The following is a 15,099-nucleotide window of genomic DNA, read 5'->3' on the forward strand; positions in this document are numbered from 1 at the left end:
ATTTGAGATTTTTATTAGCTTTACAATTAACAAAAGCCTATAAGTAAATCATTATGTCTAAGATTACAGACAAGCATCAATAAAAATCCCCACCAAATGCAACTGCTACTGAGAGTAAATTATTTTACTACTCAGCATTAATGTTATTTTTCTTAAAAGCTTTATGAAATAAATAAATTTGAAAGTAAAGCTTACTCATGAAATAACTTGAGGTATAATGTTTCATCCCCCTACCAATAACCTCTGGATCTTATATTAGTTATAACTAAAATAGGATGTAAGCAATAAGGGCTGTTTTCATTATCTATTATTTTTCTTTCCACGTCAGCTGATCTAATGCACTATTGATTTCTAGTTTGCATACAGATGGAGGAAGAAAGCAAATCAAAAAAGATGAATAAAGCTTTAAAAACTATAGCTTTAAAAACTGTAGGAGAGGGCAGCCCGGTGGCGCAGTGGTTTAGCGCTGCCTGCAGCCAGGGGTGTGATCCTGGAGACCCGGGATCAAGTCCCATGTCTGGCTCCCAGTGTGAAGCCTGCTTCTCCCTCTGCCAGTGTGTCTGCCTCTCACTCTCTCTGTCTCGATAAATAAATAAAATCTTTAAAAAAAAAAAAAAGTAAGAGAAAAAGAGTATTAGATAAAAACAGTATAGACAAAAATAGTATTTTTGTCTAGCTATTAATGTGTAAAAGGAGATAGAGACATTAATATTTGCTCACTAATGACAATTAAGCAACATGATTGTTTTTAACAAACTAACTGCATTTTAAAGTGTGCTCTCCGTCCCCCGTGCCCCCCTTAATCGCAAGTAACTCTGAATATCAAAAACTTGTTTTAGAGATTTTTAACCTTTTGGGACGCTTGGGTGGCTCAGTGGTAGAACATGTGCCTTCTCTGAGGCGTGATCCTGGGGTCCTGGGATGGAATCCCACATCCCCACAGGAGCCTGCTTCCCCCTCTGCCTATGTTCTATGACTCTCTGTGTGTCTCTCAAGAATAAATAAGTAAAATCTTTAAAAAAAATAAATAAATAAAGATTTTAACCTTTCTATTGCATTTCTATTTCTCTAAGAAATAAGGTGCCCATTCTAATTACATGATAGTCCAAAAGATATGAAATCCACAAATATAAACCTGTAGGTCAAGGCATCATTCCTTAACACTCAAATATATATATATATATATATAAAAGCACAAGCTAACTTCAATAGTTCCCTTAAAGTAAAATATATCAAACAGAAACTTATCAAACTGACACTATTACACTATTTAAAACTACTCAGTTCATTTAACACACTGCACTGCCACATATAACATGCCAATGAGAAGTAATTCCAGCAGTTCTCAGGATATGGACCTTGGGGGTCTCTGAGACCTTCACATGGAGTCTGTGGGATCAAAATTATTTTCATAATACTAGGATGATATTTGTATTCCAACCCTCCCCATCTCTCATGAGCAGACAATGAAGTTTTCCTCAGACCGTAAGGCATGTAGTACAGGAATAGACTGAATGCACAAGTAGATATGAGATTCCAACCGTCTTCCATTAAGCTAGACTTTATTTAAGGAAATGTAAACAATATCATCCCTCTCATTAATTTTTTTGTTTCAATAAATACAGCTATTTTCCCCCAAAATATGTTAACAATGTGAACATGCAATTTAGCTGTTATTTTTTAAATGAACTTAATTAAGTGGTTTCAAAACTTCTCAGTTTTGTTTTCTAACAAGCTAAATGCTGAGAGATATAGTCCAAATAAATCAAGGCTCTTTGAGATCTTCAATAAATTTTAAGAGTGTAACTGGGTACCAAGACCAGAAAAAAAAATGAGAATCACTAGAATTTTTGCTTATCTTTTTCCCTTAAATCAAGGCTTACAGTTTTTGGCTATAAAAATGACCAGTAATTTTCAAAACAATGATTCTAAAAATATTCATTTTAGAAAAGCAAATATAAAATGTTTTGAATTTTCACTGATGTGATTTTTAATACTTCACTTTCAGTCACCTTAATTATCAGGTACAGTTATTATTGGCTGTGCTTTACAGCACTGCTAAAAACTACTTTTTAATTAGTAGATAACCGATAATGATGATGTCTATGCAAAAAGATACTAAAATCTAGCTGGTAAACATATACACTGAAAAAGAGACAAAAAACAGTTGCTAGGAAAATGAAAATATAAGATTATGTATTTTTGAATATAAAAAGAAACCATAAGGAGTTGCTAAAATTCAACATGCCTGTACAAAATCACTGGTTTTAAATAAAATTTTCCCTGAGAAGAAATATCTAAACTTTAATAAAATATATTTCAAGAAAGGGATGCCATTCAGTAATAAAAAGATGATTATGGGGGGAACCTCTCAAGACTGTATGAAAGACAATTAAAGAAATCACAGTACAATAACTTAATAGCTTTGGAGTAATTCATTCCTATTGCTGAGAATAGCTGCATGTTAAATAAGGCTTTACAGTCAAACAGGAAAGAGAAAGCCTCTTACCCCTGCTCTCAAGTTTGTATGTTATGTGCTAGCCCACATTTCCCTGTCTAAATCCCACATGGTTACTGTCAAAGAGGTTCTCCTTGGTTTTGTCCTTTGCCAAACCCAATGTCCTTTAGCCTTCAAGAGCTCTGGTTCCTACTCATTCAATCATTCAACTATTTACTAAGCACCTACTATGCGCTAGGCAGGTATAGATTAATGAAAATGAAGCAAAGCATGAAACATAAAAATCCTTCCTACCACCTTTGAACTTTTGGTCCACGGGGAGAAGACATGAAACAAAACAAATACCACAGCAGATAGTAATAACTGCAAGGGTGGTAAAAAAGAAAAAAAAAAAAAAAAAAAGAAGAAGGAAAGATTAAATGTTCAAGGAATGACTCATTTTATTAGAAAAACAAATTTTTCAAAGATTTAAGAATATTTTCTAAATGTTGGGAGAGTAGTGGCAAAAAAACACGGTCAGTGAACACAAAAGCTCAACTGTTTTAATGGAAAAGAAATTTTTAAAGATTTTATTTATTTACTAATGAGAGACAGAGAGAGAGAGAGAGATAGAGAGAGAGAGAGAGAGAGGCAGAGACATAGGCAGAGGGAGAAGCCCGCTTCCTGCAAGGAGCCCAAAATGGGACTCGATTCCGGATCCCGAGATCATGCCAGGAGGAGAAGGCAGATGCTCAACTGCTTGAGCCACCCAGGCATCCCTGAAAATTTTTAATTATATATAAAAGTAGAGAGAAAAGCATAATGAATTCCTGTATATCTACTCATCACTCCTATTCAACAATTATTCTAGATATTACCAATATTACTGTCTTTGTCTTTTTTTCTTTTTTGAGGTATTTTAAAGTAAATGCTAGACATAATGTCACTCCCTCTCCTACCCACCTACCATATCATGTATATTTAAATAATTAACCTACTGCTTTATATAATCACAAAATCACTACATCACACTCATCAAATTAAGTTTCCATGGTACTGGGACACCCAGGTGGCTCAGTGGTTCAGTGTCCGCCTTTGGCTCAGGGTGTGATCCCCGAATCCAGGATAGAGACCCACATCGGCCTCCCTGCGGGGAGCCTGCTTCTCTCTCTGCCTGTGTGTCTCTGCCTCTCTGTGTCACTCATAAATAAATAAATAAATCGTTTTTTTTTTTTAAGTTTCCATTGTATTAACTAATACCAACCAAATTTAAATTCCCAGTATCATCTCAAAAATGTCTTTTCTAGATAATTTGATCTAAAAAGAATCCAGAGACGCCTGGGTGGCAAAGCTGGTTAAACATCCGCCTGTGGCTTAGGTCCTGATCTCAGTTTCCTGGAACTGAGCCCCACATCAGGCTCCCTGCTCAGCAGGGAGTCTGCTCCTCCCTCTTCCTCTGCCTCTACTCCCGCTCATTCTCTCTCTCAAAATAAATTAAAATCTCTTAAAAAGATTTTAAAAAATAAAAAATATATAAAATAAAATAAAAAGAATACAAACATGAACCACTTTGTATGTGGCTGTTATATTTCTTTCATCTTTTTTTACTTAGTAGTAACTCCCCATGTCCCTCTTTTACATGCCACTGACCTAGAGAAACCACATTAGCTATTCTTCTTTTTTTTTTTTAAGATTTATTTATTTATTCATGAGAGACATAGACAGAGAGAGGCAGAGACATAGGTAGAGGGAGAAGCGGGCTCCTCACAGGGAGCCCAATGTGGGACTTGATCCTGGACCAAAGGCAGGTGCTCAACCTCTGAGCCAAAGGTAGATTCTCAACCGCTGAGCCACCCAGGCGTTCCCCATAAATTGTCTGTATGCTTCTTCACTGTATCACTTATTTTGCACCCCAATCTCTCCTATTCCCTACAAATAACTTCTCATAATGCCTATTCCAAATTCTAACCCCAAAAGAAACACTAGATATACAGGTAGCAGACACAGGAGTCCTTTAAACACCAGAGAACCAAAGCAATTTAAGTCTTCTGGTAATTTTTGAACACTTGTTGACATCAATTTGAAAATTTTAATATGGTGCAATAGCTCTGAAAAGACAGAAGAGGGAACTATACAATTAAGAATTCTACACTTAAATAGCACTAAATTTTGCTTTAAATTTAAGCACTGATTTTCAAGTGGACAATGGTTAAAAATATATGAATGATAACTTTTTATATATCCCCTTCCAACAAACAGCCCTAGAACATAAGAAAAAGATGTGGAAAAATAAAGACTGAATGCAGAGATGTTTAAGTTGTAGTACACTAATAAACAGCCATTTAACCAAAGCTACACATTCAATTATTCTAACAATGCACTTCCACCTTTTACATAATTTTCTTTAATAAAAATGTATCTAAATAAACCAATGTTATGTGTTTTTAATAATATTTTAGTTCAAAATTATAAGTGCAAAGTATGTTTCTAAAACTTGTTTAAAGGAAAATCCAGAAACACTTTATAGCAAATTACTTTTACATATCCATTTATTCAAAGAGAAACTGCAAAAAAGACTTTAGTAATAGTGATATCTTAAGAATAAATATATATAGTCTATGATGTTTCCTGGTCAGAAGGTAAAGGAAAAAGGTAATGGTACTCAGTTTCCAATGGATTTCTCTACCACTACAGTCATCACAAACCCCATTAAAAAGAGAGAGAGAGAGAGACAGACAGAGAAAAAGCTCAGGAAACTTTTATAATTTGATGTTTAAAATAAACTTTCTAAGAAGATTGACACAATGGTAAAAAATAAACTTTACTAGTGATAAGGCACATATACTTTCACCTTCTAAAAGAGTAGCTAATGAATTATTGACTTGTCTTTGACATTTTTAACTGAATGTATCAACTTAGTCAACTAAAAAGAATGATCCAGATATGTATGATCCATCATAGCTCAGAGACACTATTGGGAAATCAACACATCTAGGTTTTAGGTAAGACAATACTCAGTACACAATACTACCTTAAGCCATCATCTCATAAACATCCTTTTGTTCATTTAAAAATAGCAGAATAATCTCATTCTGACTTGCTTCCATAGTCCTCTCTTTTTGCAAACCAGCTCCATTAAGAATGAACTTACTTATATCTGAGGAAAACCACTTATCATGTAAAAAACGGGGGGCGGGGGGAGACAGGGAGAAAGAAAGGGAAAAAAAAGAGAGAGGAAGGAGAAGGGTGTATTTGGGGAACCACCCAGCTATGTTCAATTTGCTATGTTAACTTCTGTCTATCACAAAAAAGTTTCAGCGTGTGTTGATAGATAGATAAGCAATTCAATCTTTCCATTTTGTAGCTTAGCTGAAAGCAAAACCAATACAGCCTTAACAGAGCCAGACAATCACAATTAAAATATTCCCCAACTAGTGTAATCTAACTTACAGAAATCAGTCTAGTTATTTCCTCTCTGCATATTTACTTCAAGGTGCAATGAAATGGTCCCAAGAGAGAAGTGAGGAATTCTGAGTGGTATTCTCTCTAAATTACTAGACAAAATGGAAAGCCAGTTCAGATTACAACATATTTACACTTCATACAAGAGCGTTCAATCTGCCACTAATGCTATAAGAAAAATAGTCAAGCCACAGAGATAACTTCAGAATCATATTTTCAAAACCATTAGCATGTCTACTTTTTTCCAATTAAGCTGATTCTATAGTAAAACAGAGCCCATTTTTACACGTTTCTGCCCAATAAGCAAGATGGTGTTATTACTCCATCTTTTTAGACCAAGTAGAGTACTGTAGTATCCTAGCAAATTAACTATGAGTAGCCAAAACATGCAAAGAGAAAACCCAATAGTCATTCCCAAGATTGTTTTTAGAGATAGCAGTTTAGTCAGTCAACCCTGGTGATCAATTGGGAGTTATATCAAAGACAGACTGCCTTTACAGTCATAAAGCAGTAATTCCAAATCAAGTGGAGGGGCAGGGCAGGACTATAGTTTTCAAAAGCACAGTCAATACTACAATAAATACACCAATTTTTCCTGTATTACAAACTACAGAAATAATGCCTTATAAATCCCTAATAACACCTTTTGTTTGTAGATGATAATAAATATGGGTAAGGGAAAGGAAACTTTCTTCCCTATTTATAAAATGGAGGATAATAATGGTTATAATAGGTATTAGTGGGTGTGAGAAAGGAGGGAATCTAGCTGACCTATCTATAAAAGTCAGAGATGAGTTAAACTATAAACTCTCTCTAATGGCATGACTTTATTATAGTAACTGAGATTCAAACTGGAAACACTAAATTATCCAAAATAAAACTATGGTCGTAACATGCCACCTCTTAAAAAGTATATATTATTAAAATAGTTATATCAAAAAACATTTTAAATTGTTTTACTATCCAGATCATATTCTATGGAGCTTTTATTTTATTATAAGGTTTTTAATCACTTTGGAGCTAGAATTGCTATTTTCTATAATAAATGGGTGCTGAGAAGTCAGAAACCCTCAGGAGCAATGTCTGAGGATGTACTACATATAAATATATATTACTATATAAATAAATTAGTACTACACTTACTCTGAGTTAAAAAAGTAACCAGCCATCCATGACAAAAAAAAAAAAAAAAAATAGAAAATATAATACTAAATAAATAGAAAATGTTTACTTTACCCTATTAACAATGTAAGAGAGATCTTGAACAATTTTCCCCTAATTGAACCCTTTCCAAATGAAATTTTATATGGAACTCCAATATTTAAAACATAGGAACAATGTTTTTAGCATAAAATTTTTGAGTACAGATTTCATATGTTATATTTTCATAAATAAAATTAATAAACCAAGTTAAGACTAATAAATATAAAAATATGTAATCACTGAGTTTTTATCAGTTTCAGTAACTTACTTCTATATTGTTTTGGTTATACTATATCAAGAAAATCTTGAAGCATAAAGATTAGTAGTTGAATGAGAAATTTCTAAAAGATCTATTGGAACTTTTCGATCCAAAGCTAAATCACTAACAATTTCCAACAAGTGTTAACTTATCATAAATGTATAAAACTAAAAAGAACGCCCCAAACTTAAAATAAGTACTAGTATCATCTAGTAATACAAAATGCTCAAGATGAGACACATTTACTGATTCATTAACTACACAAATGACTATTAACATTATTGACAACACAGTCAGTATTTTTACATTTCTCAAAGATGCTTATGGCAAAAACTACCTAGAACTGACACTGTTGATTCATGGCAATATTGCACAAATAACTGATTTTATTGACCATATCTAATCACTTATCTTCAAAGTCTTTCATACATAAAAGTATTAAACTTTTTTTTTTTGCTTGTTGATTTATCTCCTTCCTCATTCAGCATCACACTTGTTTTTTCCCCTAAAGTTTCCTCCTTTAGTAAAAGAGGTATCAGTTTCCAAATATTAGGATGCATTTCTCTAACTGAGCTTTGTATTGCATTGTGAAAGCCTTCTAGTGTTTGTTCTTGGAACAATGTCATGTATCCACTGACAGATGTCCCAAAGTTCTTTGGGAAATGTGGGTTCAAAACTATGCACCTTGCACAGACCATTATGAGAGCTAAGATTTACATAATATAAAAATGAGAGTAATGTATCAAGGGAGAAATGAAACCCAACCTTTTTTCATAGGTATAATAATGGTATTGTGCTCATAAATGAAAAAAAATATTCTTTTTACATTATTCATCCTTAGTATTTAAAGTATCAGGAAACATAAATGTGTGTTTTTCAATGTGTAACCAAAAGAAGTTTATGTTGTATCTGTCAATGTAGATATGGATATAAATAGAAATATATAAAGTGAAAATAGTGGCAAAATATTAACAAAATATCAACAACTGGTGAGTGTTCACTGTACTATTTTTCTCAACTGTGGATCTGAAAATTTTTAAACAAAAAGGAGAAAATAAAAAATAAATATATTTTTTTAAGTAGTTTATAAAGTTTGTGTGATATTTGCTTCTACAGAATAGTTTGGAAACTAGTAATATAAATTTCAGGATATCAAAATTTCTCATTTCTATATGAAACAATACAGAAACATACAATATAAAAACACCATTTAAAAAGTTTAACTGGCAACAAACTAGGAAAATATTCTTGAAACAGATATAAAATCCAATGGATTAAAATAACCAGATTTTTAAAAGAAACAATTTCAAGAGAAAAAAATGGTAATATATAAACAATTCATAGAAATAATTGCCAAAAACTTACAAAAAGATGTTCAGCCTCACCAATAATGAAAATGCAAATCAAAACAATGAGAAAGCATTTTTCAGTTAAAAGATTATCAAAAACAACATCAAATATTAATGAGGGGGGTAGTGAAATAAATATATTCACTGAAATAAATATACTCTCGGAGAGTAATGCTTGAAGAACAATTTCACAGTATTTAGTACAGTTTTTTAATGCTTATACCCTATTAGGTAGCAATTATACTTTTTGTTCAACTAACAATGTTCAAGGAAATGTAACAAGGTTGCTTGTCACAGCCTTGCTTTTGACACCAAGGACTTCAAAATTAATCTAGCAATAAGAGGATGGTTAAATATCAAACCTTAGTACAACCTTAAAATGGAATACTAAGTATAAGTTAGAATAAATCAGATCTGAAGCCCTAATACATTAAGTATTAACGCGGCAGTGATACCAAATTTCCTAACCAAAATTCATTCTCAGCATCCACAGTAACAGCATTATAGCTTGGTATGTGGCTTCCTTGCAATTACATGTAACTAAATTCTCATCAAAGGAAAATGAATTTTATAAGTAACGTATGTGCCCTTCTGCATTTGGTATTTTAAGACAGCAGGTATGCAGGTTATTTCTCCTTGCTATAGCTGGAACTTGAAAATAAAGCACAACAGGATGATAAACCTAAAAGATGAAAGAGGCCTCCGTCTCCAAATAAGCACATCAAAGAGTTTCAATGACAGTATGAAAATATGATAAATTCTCCAACAGTAACCCCATTACAACTAAAACCAAAATCTAAATTCCTTAAATTCCTATCTAGGTCATATGTAATTTGGTCCTTGTCCTTTTCAAACTCATCTCCAAGCCCAGGCCCCCAGCCTCATTGCCTCCTTTTAATTAATATACCAGACTTATTCCTACAGAGGGCCTTTAAGTTTACAGGAATCCTACTTGAACTGCTCATTCCATCAAACACTCATAAGGTTCTTTCTGTGCCTTTAATCAGATCTTTGTTCAAGTGCCACCTCTTCAGAAAGACACAGTCCCTCTAAACCATCCCCCACCAAACCCATTAGATCCCACCTGCATCCATGCTCTAGTCCCTTAACAAGGGCAAATCTAGGTTTTGAGGGGCCTAAGGCTTCTAAAAATTGGAGGATTTAAAAGAAAGAATAAAAATTAGAAATGAAAGTGAATACATATTTGAAATGAAAAAAAATCAACAGAATACTAACAAATATAAATATCACATGACCTAGGAAAAAAAACCATTTATTTTAATTAACTGTCTGAAACACTTCTGTTATACCTTCTTTCCTATATTTACTGTTAAGTACTCTTTGCTTGACTTTTCATATGACAAGATTTTATAAGGTTCCCTATACAGAGACAAGGAGGATAATTTAGTCCTTTACTCTAGCATAATTGTTCAAAATTTGTGGCAACTGTGAACTTTACAACCTATTATCAGAAATACGATGCAAATTTTCTAAAGAGTTGATAAATGTGACCAATCTCTATCAAGCTTCTCTCAAATAAAAACTTAAGATTCCAATACAAGTTTTCTTGTGCAGTAACTAACCTTATGTATCCTAAATTTAAACCATTTATTAACCAATCATCAATGCCACTGTTGGTGTGTTATGAAATTGTTATGTTTCACTGGTTAGAGAATCTGGTTTCAAGTCAGTAAGTCATTCAGGTATCTTTCCAGTATTTTTACATGATTCACTCTTTTTCATTAATTAGTTTATCAAAAAACCAAGAGCCTACTCATTATTTGTTTAAAATTTATTTTTCCCCTAAAATGAATAATTGCTTTTGTGTGATCAGAACATTTTTATGTCACAATTCACATCACAACATCAAAATAATTGCTAATTATTGATGGCACTTCTTTAGTCATTTTTGTTTCCTATTCCACTAGTTTTTATCTGAACTTTCTCTTGATAGATAAGTATAATACAATACGTCCTTAACATACATCCAAATCAGAAGTCTATCATTTCTTACTTGCTTTACTAAAGTGTTCCAATAAGCAAATGAAATTACATATTTTAATTTTTATCAAATATAGTATTTCCACTAAAATAGAAAAAAATTGGTACATGTACAATTATATACGTTAAACTGTCAATTATTTTCTATATACGAGCACTAAATTTTGAATGAATGGGATGAAAACTGAATCTTACGATTTTAAATAATCTAAAAATGTTTCCACACACTTGGTTCTGACTTTAACATTTCAAACCTAGTTTCTCCTCCTCTACTAGCAGTGGCCTCATACTTAGTATTACACATTGACAGTGTAGTACTCCCTTTAGTTTTACACATTCCGGTCATGATGAGTGAGACACTAGACATTACTAGAACAGATTCCTACAGTGGGATGGCTAGCAATGATTTAACTATACATGGTAATGATTGATCTCCATCTAAATATATACCACTATACCCAAACTGAGATATATTCCCACTTCAGCTTATTTTAGCAAGAACCAAACTACCTGTTAATTATACTTAAGTTAACAAAACTGTTTTTAAAAATTTTTATTTACTTATTCATGAGAGACAGAGAGAGGCAGAGACATAGGCAGAGGGAGAAGCAGGCTCCCTGCAAGGAGCCTGATGCGGAATTCAATCCTGAATCCCCGGGATCAGATCCTGAGCCAAAGGTTCAACTGCTAAACCACCCAGATGTCCCAGTTAACAAAACTTTCAAATCTGTGTTAAGACATCTTTTCAGATATTTGCCTAGCAATAATTACATAAATGAGTAAGAAGAAAAGTGGCAAAATGAAAAGAATTACCCATCATCAAATAGAATTGTGTTCTAGGAATGCAAATCTTACATAACATTGAGAAAGAGACAGAGAAAGAAAGAGGAGGGGCATCTTGGTAGCTCAGTTGGTTAAGTGTCTGCCTCTGGCTCAGGTCATAATCCCAGGATCCTGGGATCCAGCCCTGCCTCAGGCTCCCTGCTCAGCAGGGAAGAGGGAGGGGGCCTGCTTCTCCCTCTCCCGCTCCCCCTGCTTGTGCTCTCTTGCACAGGCACTCTCTCTCTGTCAAGTAAATAAATAAAATCTAAAATTAAGAGAGAGAGAAAGGACCATTACACCAATAAATTTCAGAAAGCCTTTTAAAAGAACATTAGAAATGGATGTCTAAGAAAAAAAAAAAGAAGATACTAAGGGCAGCCCCCGTGGCGCAGCGGTTTAGCGCCGCCTGCAGCCCAGGGCGTGATCCTGGAGACCCTGGATGGAGTCCCACATCAGGCTCTCTGTATGATGCCTGCTTCTCCCTCTGCCCCTCTTTCTCTCTCTCTCTCTCTCTCTCTTTCTCTCTCTCTCTCTCTGTCTCTATGAATAAATAAAAATAAAATCTTAAAAAAAAAGATACTCAAATTGCCAACAACACAAAAAGATGCTCAATACTAACATCAGAAAAATACAAATTAAGCCAGAAATACCCCAATTTTGTGCTATTATTTTCATATACATTTCAAACTTACATTTTGCCTTAATCATAGGTAGTTTTTTAATTAATTAAAGTGTGTATAGTTTTTATAATTACTCATATATTCACCTTTTTTTATGTGATTCCTTAGTAGATGAATGGCTCTTGTAATCTGGTGCCTTTTCCCTTCAGACTAATGAGCTTCCTTTAGAATTGCTTGCAATGCCAGTGGACTAGTGAAAAATTCCATCAGTTTTTGTTTACCTCTTCAATGGTTCTCTTGCTTCTAGACTCTCAGTAGATAGCTTGGCTAGCCCTAATTTCTGTCCTAGGCCACCAGAACTACAGGAGGTTGGTATGCAACCAAAGCCAAGAAAGCTACAAACATACAGTTCTTACACACTGCAGTTGGAGGCTTTAAAGAATAATCTCTTATCTGGCTTCTGCCTCATTTTGGTCATTTTCTGCTGCTTTCAAACAGTTGAAGTTTTTCTTACGATATTTTATCCAGATTTTATCATAGTTATCTGAAGGAAGATTCACTCAACTAATTCACCGGCATTACTGCATCATTACCAGATGTCAGAATCTCAAAATTCTATTAGTGTTGAATGAAAAACTTCTCATATCTTTTTCTTTCCTCTCTCCAAATTAGGACTTTCATCTCATCACGTAAGAATTTAAAGTACTCCCACCTTCTTCCAGTCTTTTCTCCCTTAACTCACATAGTACACTAATAGTAATTTCTTGTCAATCATACTGCTTTTATCATTAGAAACAATGTTTTCTAATTAAAGAGAAAGACAAACCATGAGAGACCCCTAACTCTGGGAAACAAAGAGTTGCAGAAGGGGAGGCGGGTCAGGGGATGGGGTAACTGGTTGACAGACACTAAGGATAGGGCACATGATGGGATGAGCACTGGGTGTTATAATGTATGTTGGCAAATTGAATTTAAATAAAACTTTAAAAAAGAAACAATGTTTTCTGTGAAAACCAGGAAACGTGTAATCAGAAACCTAATTTTAATTTTCAACTCCATCACTATCTGTGAAACTATAAGCAAATCACAATCTGTAATTTCTACTTCTACCATCTGCAAAGAAGAATATCATCTGCCCCATTTGTTACAGTTAAGACTAAAATATAATAATGTTAACACGCATAGACAAAAACTGGTCAAATATGTTACATGGTTTGTGACATAAGAGGTGAATAGTTAAAATCATTATGTAAAAAAGAGAACAAACAACAGATTGGGGCACTAGGATAATGAGTTCTTTCACTAATTCAAAAAGCATTTACTAAGTTTCAACCATATAGCAACCATTTTCAAGGCAAATTTTTCAGCTTAAGAAATAATAATTTTGGGGTGCTGAGGACATAATAACTGAGGTAAAATAGGTAATGAAGGAATATGTGGCATTTATGAGTCTTCCCAAATCTGTGATTATTTATATAATAAAAACAGAGATCTCCTAGAAAGGATATGTAATGAAGAGGAATAAGGAGCAAAGCCCCAACTCAGTTTATACCTAAGAAGTATATAAAAGAAAAAAGGAATAACAACAACAACAACAACAAAAATGCAGTCAAAGACATCACAGAAAAATCATAAAGTACAGTATTCAGAAGACAAGGGAGAAGTGAATGTTAAGAAGAAGCAAAATACCAAATGCTGAAAATGGTCATGACAGGAGGAGAAATGAAAACATACAGATTTAGCAACTGGAACTCAGTCTTACCTTGGGGATAATATAAAGCATTTTAACATCAGCCTAACTAATGTCTATCTACCTGGTTAGATAAGAAAGGAAGTTTACTTTCACTTGAGGACAGAATGCAAGTAGAAACAATAGTCAAACTGCAGAAGGCAGTTGAATAAGAATTGATAAACTGGACACTTAGAATCAATATAAATCAAACAGGCTCAGTGATAATTTTGAAGGATAGTGAAAGAGTAAAAGTTAAGTGTGATAAGACAGAAAACACAGCATGGAGCATAAACAGAATAACAGAAAACACCAAGGCTCAAGTAAAAGGAAGAAGGAATAAAGATTAAGAATATAAATGTTAGCCTTCGAAATAAATAAAAACATCATGTTCTTTTAAAAAAGAAATCATGTTGAGTAAAGACACACTGAGGAAAAGAAAGTATAAAATATGAAATGAAAAAGAATGAGAAAAATAGAAATAGGACTGGTCTTTTGAGGACAGCCGAAAGATTCCAATTAACTAATATGTAGAATGAAAAAGAAGATAAAAACGAAATAAGATTACCAGGAAACACTGAGGCTAAACCTAGACGAAAAGTGTTGATTTATACTAGAAAGTTCTAAAGACAGCAATAAGGTAGAATACTAGCAAATCTAGGAAGTCCATGAACAGGGAACAAAACAAATGAACAGCTGTAATTATTTCAATTAATAGGCTGGGAAATTTGTGAAGAAAGATCAGGAGAATACAAACCATGAATATTAATAAGAATAAAATTGAGATGACAAATTAACTCTGGGTTAAGTTTTTCACTAAAAAAAAAAAAAAAAAAAAAAAGGTAAGTTCTCGAAGGAAAAAAACTTTTGGAAAAATTGCCTTCCAAGATGTTACTACAGAAATTGTACTAAGAGAAAAGGAAGTCAAATACCACTGTGTAAAGGTTTTCAGACATTTGTACAAAAGTAATGTGACGTTTGGAATAATCTAAGTCCATTTAGCTCTCCTCAGTAAAATTACCAAGTAGTGAAAGACTCTTCTGATAAAGAATAGTTTAATTGTCCTATCCATACAACCCTGGACAAGGTATATTATGAATCACATCAGTAAAACAGCAAAATCCAGGACGTGGGCTGAGAATCTGCTACCTATAGTATAAAGCAGGCCGTACTGACTTTCATGACAAATTAGTAGTTTAACTAAAGGGCAATACTTC

General features: G+C 33.5%; 1 protein-coding gene across 1 annotated transcript in view; it reads right to left on the bottom strand.

Annotated features, from left to right (window-relative positions):
• The window catches only part of FBXW7 (F-box and WD repeat domain containing 7), a 231,518-nt gene that overhangs the window by 141,001 nt on the left and 75,418 nt on the right, over positions 1-15,099 (bottom strand). The window lies entirely within an intron of this gene.

Source organism: Vulpes vulpes, chromosome 10 (genome assembly GCF_048418805.1).
Source record: "Vulpes vulpes isolate BD-2025 chromosome 10, VulVul3, whole genome shotgun sequence".
In the NCBI taxonomy this organism is placed as follows: domain Eukaryota; kingdom Metazoa; phylum Chordata; class Mammalia; order Carnivora; family Canidae; genus Vulpes; species Vulpes vulpes.